The sequence below is a fragment of the Anser cygnoides genome, chromosome 1, assembly GCF_040182565.1.
Source record: "Anser cygnoides isolate HZ-2024a breed goose chromosome 1, Taihu_goose_T2T_genome, whole genome shotgun sequence".
Taxonomy (NCBI): Eukaryota; Metazoa; Chordata; class Aves; order Anseriformes; family Anatidae; genus Anser; species Anser cygnoides.
In genome coordinates this window covers 110,803,403-110,815,000 of record NC_089873.1, presented here as the reverse complement: position 1 = coordinate 110,815,000, position 11,598 = coordinate 110,803,403, and the positions used below count along the sequence as shown (strand labels likewise).

At 39.8% G+C, this 11,598-nt stretch overlaps 1 long non-coding RNA gene across 1 annotated transcript; it reads left to right on the top strand.

The window, feature by feature from the left end:
* The first annotated feature begins 316 nt into the window (after positions 1 to 316).
* Positions 317 to 5,333, top strand: LOC106037012 (uncharacterized). The gene is made up of 3 exons (XR_007158844.2): positions 317 to 449; positions 4,176 to 4,243; positions 4,716 to 5,333. It is a non-coding gene; the product is annotated as an uncharacterized lncRNA (long non-coding RNA).
* The last annotated feature ends 6,265 nt before the right edge of the window (positions 5,334 to 11,598 follow it).

The window sequence follows — 11,598 nt, the reverse complement described above, 5'->3', positions numbered from 1 at the left end:
CTTCCTTGAGTTATTTAAAGAAGGCTTTGTTAACCTTACCACCACTGCAACATACCCCTGCTAAGGTGCCATCCTTGCCAGCCTCTCCTGATCCTGACACAAAAGCTCTCATGCAGGCTGTTGTCTGGCCCATAGGAGAGTTCACTGCATCTGAAGTGCTCCCGCACGTAGAGGGCAAGTCCCACTTGTCCTCCTAGCCTGTCTCTCCTGAAGAGCTGGTATCTACCCATTGCAGTACAGCAGTCCTCTAAGCAAGCTCTCTCATGATGTCTCAGTTATCCCAATGACATCATAGTTTGGTGGAGCTCTGGTTCCTCCTACCTCTTTCCCAGGCTGCAGATTGAAGTGGGCATCCTTTTGCCCTGTTTTACCACTCCTGAGATCTCCCCTGTCACTGTCACCCAGCACTCCTTGCTTTCCAGACCTGACCACCACTACCTCGCCTTACAGTGAGTCTTAATCTCTCTACCTTGTCTTTCCTAGTTTAGAGTCCCAGTAGCAGCAAACCTGCAAAGACAGTAAGTCCGTTCAGCAAATGAGTGTCTAACTATTATTAATTTGCATAAATGAAAATGTAAAGTTCCCAAAGCTTGTAAAAAGCTACAGAGAGAGAAAGCATTGTAGACACTTAATAGGATTCAGGAAGGGAAAAGAAGTTTCCTACAAAAATGTCTTATTTCATATTTTTGCTCACATTATTTTTAAGATAGTGCTAAAACTGGGGCAGTTACACAAAGCAACAGTACACAAGGCCACCACAACACAGATATAAGTACTAAGACAGTCGGAGGAAATTACTTTTTTATCTGATTACTCTTTTTTTCCTCAGCTGGGTCAGGTTGTCACTATAATTCTGTTTCTCTCTTTGTCTCAAAAAGGAGCTTTGCTGATCACATATGATAGGATCATCAAACTTCTGAAACTGAGTTGTTGAAACTTATGCTATCTTCTGATAAATTTTACTTGAACCTGAAATGCTTCTTAAACAACTTGAGAAAGTCAGTAGGCACTGGATACAGATAGGTCAAGAAATCTCTAATAAGAGTTTAATAAACCATTGTTAGCTCATAGATGAGGTTTGATCTTGGACAAAACTCTTCTTCCCCTCAAGTAGAATTTTTCATACTAGTCTAATAACACTTCAGTGAAAATCAGCTCTTCTGCTCCTTAGGTGTTGTTCTGTACTAAAAGCAAGGCCATGTTGAAAATGTAAATTTTCCTTTCGAGTTCTGCCATTAGCACTTCTCAAGTGTGGAGTTTCAAAGAAAAACCATCATGTTTTCCCTTGCAGCCTCCCTATGAGGAATCATCAGTGCTTGAGAAAAAGAGGGATTGATTTTAAATTTACAGGTAACAAGTGCTTAAAAGCAGAATTGAAAGCTGATTTGAAGCTTCCAGTTCAGCTTCCTAAGAAGACAAACTTCAAGTGAATTTCAATTGGCTTGCAGGAGTTGCTGATTAAATCTATAAATCACTGATTAGAAATATATAGGGATTTTTTTGTGTGTGTATCTGTTCCTCATACTCAGAATTTTTATATTCTGTCTGTCTGGGAAAGATGAAAAGTCTTTGTCCCATGTAAAAAATGATGAACAGATGTTACAGAGCCTAACTTCTCTTCCATTCCTCCCATTCCCGGTCCAATAAACAGAACCAAAAAAAAAAAAAAAAGAGAGAGAGAGAGAAAATAATCACATAAAATGTCATAAATGATAAAAAAAAAAAAAAATGAAGAGAGATCGATGGTTCCAATATGAAATCACATGCAACTAATGCAATTTGCAAAGCCAGAACAAGCAAACAGAAAGATCAGCTGAGTGCCATTTAAGGTAAAACAACCTGGTTTAGCAGTGCTCAGTATGGTGCCATTTGGTTTGGATTTTGTTTTTCCAGACTTTAAGCATTTCATGTGCCCTGTTTGAACTATCTGGGGTTCTTCTTTTAGCTTTTCTCTCATCAAAAGCCTTCCATTTAGGTCATTTAGTACAGCCTGTACTGAAAAAAAAGATACTAGGAAATGAAATGTATGGTTGCTGTAGGCTAGTGCTTGCTGTGTGATCTTTTTCTGAAATTAGTGCCATAACTATTATTTGTGGGATCATGCCACGTTCAACAAATGAATGTGTTTTAAGACTTAGTTGCCTGCACAACAGTGGCATAAGTGAGAATCAAACGCTGTGTTCTTATACTACTAATGTGAAGGCAAGAGAAGGGTAATGAATATAGCCGGGGATGAAAAGACTCAGATCTGAGACTGCAGAATTATTATATTCTTTTTCCATTTTTATTTCTGAATCAGTGGCAGAAGCTATTGCACCAGCAGATATTCATACAGCTATTTAGCATATGCAAGACCAAACTGTAGCATAGACAACACTTTGCATATGGTGATAATGAGAAATAAAGATTAGTTATTTAATGTCAAGTCTCCGCAAATCTCTAACTCTTTGCCAATGAAATAATTTGGCTTTATGGAGATTTAGTCCACATAGCAAGAATGGGAATCTAATAAATAAGCATTATTATTTTATTCCCTGCACCCAAAATGGCACACAGGAAAAGCAGTGCTAAGCAACGTTATGCTGTTCCTCCAATGCCTTCCTCAAAGTCATTTCTTTCACTTTTCTTTCTTTCCCCTACTGCGCTTCCTTACCCCGGTGGTTTTCTATTGTGTGGTCTTTCTATTGCAGCAGTCACCCATGGGCGCTAATTGGTAGCAGGACCTACCGTGCTGGGCATGCTCATACAGGTGAAGAGCACTAACAAGTTAGTCCCTGCTCTGAAAAACTTGCCTTGTGTAGAACTGACTGTTCCCTATTTCTATTCCTGAATTCATTCACGTCTTTAAGAGTAACAGGGATAGCTGTTAAGGATGTGTGAGATGAGTGCAGCCCCGCATGAGCTATAAGGGATTTTGGAAATTTCCAGTATGCTGCTGGAACTCTTTTATAAACACAAGAGTAGAGGCAGCCTTTTTTGGATAGCCTTTGTTTTATGTGAAATTATCATCATAATAAATCACCTTCTGCATATTCTCCCATACGCCTTTCTTTTTCTAACCTGTCTTCCCCATTTTTCTTTCTGTCTGGTACAGCTCTAAACTTGCATGGTATGGTTAGCATGATTGCTTGGGGATTGTGTAAGGTGCTTTGCTTATGTAGCATGGAACAGATACTTGCTAGTAATAAAGTTCATGACAACCAAAGGGTTTAAACAGTTGAAAACGGATTTTGCCACAGTGTGCTTTTTAAAATATGTATTAAGGCATTGGTAACTACAAGTGTAATGCAGGAATGTCCGAAAGAATAATTTCTTCATCCTCCAGTTCTACAGTCTAAAAGTCAGTCAGAAGGGGAAAACACTCACCTTAAATGCAATTTCACACAGAGGACACAACCTTGTCTGTATCTTTCTGCACTCAGCCTGTGGTATCTCAGACATATAGAAACACTAGGGCATCATTGAGACAATAGTTAAGAAAGCAAACAAAAATCAAATGACTGAAATTACTTCTATTTGCGTCTGATGCCGCAGCTCAGAGGACAGGATTCCCACTGTGGCTGGCTTTGTGTGGCAAAGAAACAGGACCCCAGTGACGCCTTCTAGTGTTTGTAACTCCATTGACCTGGTGACCATGGACAGCTTCTTGGAGATGCTCTGGTCAGGTCTCTCACACAGCAGGATACCTCTCAGACAGGGATCACAGCAGAAGCAGACAAAAGTGTGCTGAAATAAGACTGCCTTTTGATTCCCTCATCATATACCCATAATCTGTCTCTACTACCATCCTCATGTCCCTTCTACCTGGATGACCTTGCTACATGAGATTAGACAGGCAGATGCCCTTATGCTAGGGCCTCTTCCCACCCACACAAACACCTCCCTTGGACAGGGCTGTTAGCTTCAGTAGAGCTTCTTGGCCTCTCTCCTCAATTGAGATAAGAGATGTCCTTTGTTTGAGATCTGCATTTTGCGAATAAGCAAATAACTTTTAAGTAACTTTCACAAAATGTCACATAGAACGGAAGAAATTTGACCACCATAAGGCTGAGAGACAGCAAGTGAAAGAAGAGAAGTGGCAGGGATAGAGGAGAAGATAAAATATAAATAATATGTATACATGTTAATCAGCAATAGTCATGGACAGAAAGTGACCATCCTCTCACTTTTCCCAGGGGAAAACCTCCTTGAAACCGTGTTTTCATACTGTAGTTGGACCAGCTCATGCCTGCTCTGCTCCAAGGTTAGATATTCAGTTCCAAAGCTATTAGGGAGAATCTTTTAAGAGATTTTAATATCTTAGCTGCTGTGTTTCCTGGATCGTTATTAAAACTTCTGTGACAGAGTTAATGAGAAAAAGGGGTCATCAACCTTTATGTTTGCTTCAAAATGATGATTTTCCTCCCACCTCTCTCAGTGTTGCACAGTGCAGTGATTGTCACAGTTAACTTTGTAGAGATATTGCCCTCCATTGACAGGGAGAAATTAGCTGATGGTAATAGTCCGGGACCTTCTAGGATGAATGGTAGGATTAAAATAAAGCATTGCGAGAGATGTATGACACAATCCTTAAAAAATAGACGTGGCCCTTAATGATTTTCCCAGAATCATCAGTAATGCCATAGAGGTCAGTGATGTAAAGGAAAGACAATTATATTTGCAAATGACATCCTATTTTGTAAAAGGTATCAGCACTCAACACTGTTGTATTACAGGTTCGGTGTTAAAGTTCATGCCAAACTAGAACTCACCTACAAAGCTGACGAAGAGAGAAGATTGAAAAGTGAGGAAATTTAGTCAACTTTACAACTTTCCTCAGTCAGAAACACCTTAGGATACATTCAGTTCTTTAATTTGGGAAGAGGGCGTGTGAGAATAGGTTTGAAAGCAAAAATCATCCTAGCACTGACTGCCTGACTGATACTCAGATTAATTTCAGTAAACATAGTGAGCCTGTGGGAGAAGAGATGAAGTCAGGTATGACTAATCTCAATGTCTAGAGATAATAACTTGTCCCTAGTTAGAGGAGTGTGCTTTATCCATTCCTCCGTACGTGATGTTTTTACATCAACCATTACAACTTATTGTTATTATTATTATGCTTTTATATACCTGGATATGCACAAGACACCTCACACTATTAAACCTTTAAGTTGCTGCTGCTTGCCAATTCAACTGTGAAACACAGAGCAATCATATCAGTGATATAAAAATTATATGTTTTCTATAATCTATTTATATGGAAGAATAAAAATCTTCATAATAAAGTGTTCTGCTCTCTTCTTTCAAAAGACAATGAAGATCCCTAGCAAGAGGAAGGATTTGCATTAACAAACAGGGGAACGAGATCGTTTTGAAGATTTACTATTTTAATTTGGTTATTTCTGAAGACCACGAGTGAGAGAAAGGAAAAAAAGATAATGAAAATGGAAGTAAGAATGGAGTTCATAGCTCATGAATTGGTTAATACAGCTTTTAGATGTTTTTAATGAGGTGGTACCTTTGGAGATATGGCCCTTGTCTTCCTTCTTTCCCTCCCATCCCCCACATCCATAGGATTAGGTTTTTCTCTAACAGCCAAGGCCCTGATACTGCAGGCTCTTCCTGGTGTAGCAGTGGTGCGTCCCAGTGTGGTGCAGGCCTGGAGCCTTGCACAGCAGAGGGATGTAAGGAAAAGAAGGTGCAGAAGGCATTTGCTCACCACTCTCATAAGCTGGGAAGCTCAGAATCAAATGCAACATAAGAAAAATCTTGCGTAGATGAGCAGCCCAAAGCTAGGTACTGGTTGATGATTTCAGTTTCCCCCTCAGTGGGATACCAAACATTTTAGTGCTTATCCATTGTCAAATTACCAAATGCAAGACCTGGGAAAATCTCTTTCAAAAATGAAATGGCTTTACCTGCATTCTGATATTTGCATCCATTAATATTCTGGCAAATGGGTTTACAAGTGGGAGCAGTCACTGAATCATTGCAGTTAAATGCAGTTATAAAAGATATCCAGAAAAAAAGTGATGTTTGAATTCATAAATGGCTTTAAAAAGACCAAAAATTACACTTAACAGAAGAGCAAAGAGTCTCTGGGGATAAGCATCCAGTATGGACTAAGCAGCGTATGCCTTGATCCTGCATTCAAGTCTCCATGGCCATAAGAGTTTACCCAAGTGGTTTCAGTAGTGAGATCCAGCACAACTGACTGAATTTTGATTGTAAGAGAGTCACAAGAGACTACTTATAAACTGTCTGAGAGAAAGCTGAATAATGAACAGATTCAAGCAAACAGCATGCTGTTCTTAGAAAAATGAACCGTTGCCTCCAAGCTGAGGTACCCTTGTGGCCAATGTTGCTTTTCGTTGGCTCTGCAGGAAAAAAAATAAAAAAGATGATAGAAGCAGCTGGCATAGATTTTAATTAGTTAGATTACTCTTCGTTATTTTTACAGTACATCATGAGTAGCTTTTATTATTTTACAGACATCAGTATTTCTAAAACAGTATGAGAGCTCTTTCCTTATCATGTTTTTGTAACCTTCCCCATTGTCTCCCCTGTCGTAACTCCAGCAAAATCGCTGCTGATTTCAGTGCGAATCTCAGTAAGAACCCCTACATTTGGCTTTATTGCTTAGGGCTTAATCTGTGCTCTTAGAAATAAATATGTTCATTTGCCCTTCATGTAATTAGTCTTACAGATTGAAAGTTGCAAGTAATTTTGATCTTACCACAAGTAAACGCATTTAACAGTGTGATTGCCAAGTTGTTCAATCTGAAATACTAGAACCTGAAATTTGATGGCATATGCATGATTCATAGCCTTGCCTACATTAGAAGAAAAGACACATTATTTTACACCAATTCAATGTGCAAAGATGCTGCAAGTTTCTGGTGTCATGACTGTGAAAAGTGTATTATCTGGCTGTTTAGTTGCAAAAATACAACTAAATTCATGCCATATTTGATCATTTGCCAATTTGTTGTTGCCTTCAGCAGTGAAGTGGTGTCAGGATTTTTTGTTGGTGGGGGGGTCTTTGCTTGGTTGTGTTTGGTTTTCGTTGTTGTTTTTGTTGTTGTTTTTGGTTGGGCATAGCCATGCAAGTAAAGTAATTAAGAAAACAGGATATCATGAAGTTGTGTTACAAGCATAAGACCCACTCTGAACTACCAAATTGCAAGTCTTTCTGGCATCCTGATGTGATGGCACCTGATCCATCTTTCCCATTTCTACTCAAAAGTCACATGTACCAGGGATGCACTTCCAGTCTGAAGGAGAAGAAAAAAGGCCACCTGTAAATATAGCTGCTCCTCCTGCCAGCTCTACTCCCTTCCCTGCATCTCGCTTGGCCTTGCATGACTGATATGTTGAAAGAGAAGACCTCACTTCTAATTCTGATTTTGCAGGAACAGTGCAGCTGGAAAAAAGAAAGCAAAATTTATGAAAATTAAGTTGACTTTAACAAAATGATGGTTCTGACCTTCTTTGTAAGGCTTACTCTGATCCCAGAGTGAAAACTGTGAAACAGTCTCCAGAAATGGCTAGAGCGCCATTAATGCTTCTGGCCTGTTCTCTGTTGCCGCTCTTTTTTTTCTTTTGAGATAATGTAAATTCAATCCTGTGCAGATACTAGTATCTAGTTCAAGGCACAGTCAGGGAAGGGTTAATTCAATTTCTGTTCAAACTACAGTGATGCTTTGTAACACTTCCCACTGCACTTTATCTGTCTCTGCCCATGCTAACCATGGAGCTGGGCATCCAGTGGAACACAGTGGAGCAAGAAGCTGTGATGCCTAAAGCAACTAGGATGATCCAGCTCTAGTCTGAGCCAAAATTTTCATTTGCTGTTTGGCTTAATTAAGGTGATACATTGTGTTTTGATTATCAGATACCACACTGGTACATATAGCTTATGAGCTCCTCACTGTTCCTAAGAGTAGCTGCATCTTATGAGGCAATATTTGCCTATGAGAAGAAATGTCCCAGCAGTGAGGATGAAGTAGCATTTCAAAGTAAAGGAAGAAAGCATTTTTAAATGTTTATGTAATGTCATTTTAGTTGCAAAGCATAAAAATACAAGAAACAACACCGTACTTTCTACAGAGTCCTGCTGCTTGCCCAGTTATGAAAGCCCCTCAGTAGGGACTCTGTGTTGTATGTGCAGTGAAGCTTTTTTTTAAAAAAAAAAGTATATTATGATGAGTTTTAAGTTCACTAGCTGACACATGACTTTGAGGTTAAGGAAAACGTTAAACTAGAGAACTGTCTGCAACTGAAGTGGTAGAATAATCCCCATAGGGTGCATTGCAATAAAGAAATACGAGAATACTTTATTCCCATCTGTTTGTATTTGGCTTATCCAGCTGAATTAACAGTTTACAGGTGCATCTTTATGCACTCCTTATGCAGAAAAGACCAGGGGGCACTCATTCTGCTGTGGCTATTACAAAGCCCCCATCATGGATCCTCAAAGTATAACCTGAAGATCAAGATTATTTGAGGTGAAATTATGCCTGTTCAGTGTCAGCAGCTGCCCTCAGACACGGGGCCCAGGGTACGGTGCCCACTGTCCCACTTGGGGCACCCTGAGAGCAAGTCTGTGCCCACAGGATCAGTGAGAAGAAGACTATGGTTTAGGAGGTGCAGCAGCCCCTCTCAAGCAAGCAACACCACACTCAGACTACAGCAGAGCAGTATTTCCTTGTCTTTTTAATGCTGCTTCTTTCCTCTCAACTCCTAAACTTCTCTGATACCTATGAGAATTAACAGGGTACCACAATAGTGAAAGAAGTCATTCTCAAATATTATGCTGACGGGGGGATTAAAAATATGAGGTTGAATGCAGAAGGAAAATGAATGAGGCAGACTGCTTAGTATTTGTACTTTTTAACTAGTCAATCCTATATGGTTATGTTAAAACAAGCCCAAGTTTGATCCTAGGGTATGCGGACCCATGAGCGTCTCTCCCAAGGAATTAGCTGCAGATCACTTCCCTTTGACTGCACCCAGAGGCACATTTTATGGGGACGAGCCAGCAGGACTCTGGCACTCTTTTTCTCTGACGGCTGGGTTCTACACTCTTCATTCATCCCAGTAGTCCCAATGATGAATCAGGGCTTTAAACATTTTGTTTCAGTGAAAGGTTCATTGGGCACCTAAAAGACACATTAAATGACTAATGGATGCCCTTCTCTTCATGTCTTAAGGGTAGCAGTGCATAATGTTATCAAGGGCCTCTCAGAGTGTATCTTATTAGCATGGGCTTGTAATATTAAGTATACTGTTAACTTTGATGGACTTGCACCATTAACATTTACAGAAATATTATCAGCACTTTATCAGACCATATAAAGGAGGGTGACAGGGCCTTTTTACACCCAGGCCTACATTTTTAACTCATGATTTCCCATGGTTTTTTTGTCACTCATTGACTGTGCAAGCCCAAGGCTTTTTTTGTAACATACATGGTTCTCTGCTATAAACAGCAGGAGAGCGGCATTTTTGTTTGGAAAGTTTGTTTCTTTCACTCCATAAAATATAAACCATTTGGCTTGGCAGATCTGGATTTGCAGTCACAAACAAAAGAGAAGGGGGGGAAAAGATCTCTATCATGGTTGTAGGCAATGAGTTTGGGTTAAAAAGTGTGGGGTTGGGGAGGGAAGCCATAGCTTTCTTCCGTTTTATGGATTTTTGTCATCTTAACTGCAGGGTTCAAGGCAAGCAGAGGGATATCAAAAGCTGTATTTTATTTTCTTGTAGTACATTTTAACAAGAAGAACCTGGAAAGTGTCACAGAGTAGCACGTTGCTTCAGAAATATCCTTTATTGGAAGTAGTAGCTGAAAAGAAGACTCACCTGGCAGCTGGAGTTATGAGAAGGGGGCTAGAAGATTGGTCCATTTCTAAGATAAGGCACAAAACAATTTCATCTCTTAACCTTCCTTCCCCTTCCTTTTCTTTCAATGAAAAATAATGAAGAATAGAGGGGATTAATAACATTTTCATTTTATTGCTCTTGGAACCAGAGAGAAGAAAATGAGCACTGAAATTTCATACTTTCTATGCTTTACTATATTTGCTCTCTGGTTTTCAAGCAGGATTTAGTGCACACAATCTCTGTCATAATTCATGGGACAGGAATAAATGCAGCTGGCAAGCAATGAGAAGGCCTGTGCTGTACTGCCATCCTTTCCAGGTCTATGCTCAGCATCAGCTAATCCTTCTGTCTTTTCACTAAGGTCTTTTTGTTCCTTAATTCCCGTGACTCTGGTGGGAAATTAACAACTTTAATTTTTTCTCAGTTTTGTAAATAAGGGCTTTTTATAGAGAGATATTTGACACCTGGATAGTAGAAACTGAAAACCAGAAGGCAAATAATGTCGTATTTATTTTATTTTTTAACTCTTACCTTCTTGTGAAGGCACGTTTAAGATGTTTGAATGGTTGGTTTGGCAAAAAGCAAGAAACCTTCAAATCAGATTTTGAATTTTAGCCTACTGCGTCTAGCATGATTTCCTAAATACAGTGTACTTTCCAGGTACAATCCACATGACAAAAGATTGCAGGACTGAGTCATGAGCTGACATGCATGATTGGACCTGTTATTTCAAACAGAAATGTACGTGGGACAACTGTGGAGGGAGCAGGATTCCTTGGGAGGCTTTTCCTCTGTCAGCTCCATACAGGGTAGTAACAGAAAGACATAGTGTACCCCGTGTAATCTCCAGGCATGAGCCTTTCTCTCCTTCTTCATGGTTGACACTAATGGAGGTGTTAGTCTTCATTTCCTGGTTGATGGTTGATGACCTCCTGAGAACTTACAAAGGTTGACCCATATGAATTCTAGTGCTCCATCCAGATACCGAGTCTGCTCTAGTGAGTATTGCGCTCTCTACTTCTGGACTCATCAGCGAGGTCTTCCTCTCCCTTCTCTTCCCCAGCCCTTCCTCACTTTTAATCCCAGGCTCCTTTTGTGAGAGTCTTTCCCTTCTCTCTTATCTCCTCATGGGTCATTAGGCAGGTGAACATTGTCATGCTGACAGGGTGGGAACTGCTGAGAGCACACAGCAAACACTTTTGCAGTCTCCAAGTTGCAGTGGGGAGTTTCATGCAGCACTTGAAGGAACTACACTACAGCACAATCTTCAGCAGATGGAATTAACAGAGATTAGCAGCAGCCCAGGTGCTCTGATGAGCAATATGAACTGAAGTTCCTAAACACACATAATTTGGCCAAATTTGGGTAAGATTTTGCAGGGAACAACTCACAGTGTGTGAATCATTCCTGCCATGTTTCAGCTTGCAGCTGCAGAGATACTAGAACTGCCACGTGCAGTATTATATAGGGAATTTTTTGTATAAAACAGGAAATGTGTTTGTTCTCCATAGGAATAACTGACTTTTATTCTAAATGATCAGGTGTAGGTGATAGGTAGACAGCCAAGCATGTTTCAGCCCAGGAGGTCTAAATATGCCAATACTGTGACAGAAAATTGTCTTATACCTAAAAATTTACCTTTCTCCAACACTTGGACTACTGTATTCGAGTTTTTTGAATTTATTTACTTAATTACAAACTTCTTCTACAGAGTTTTTCTGCAGCTAAAAGTAT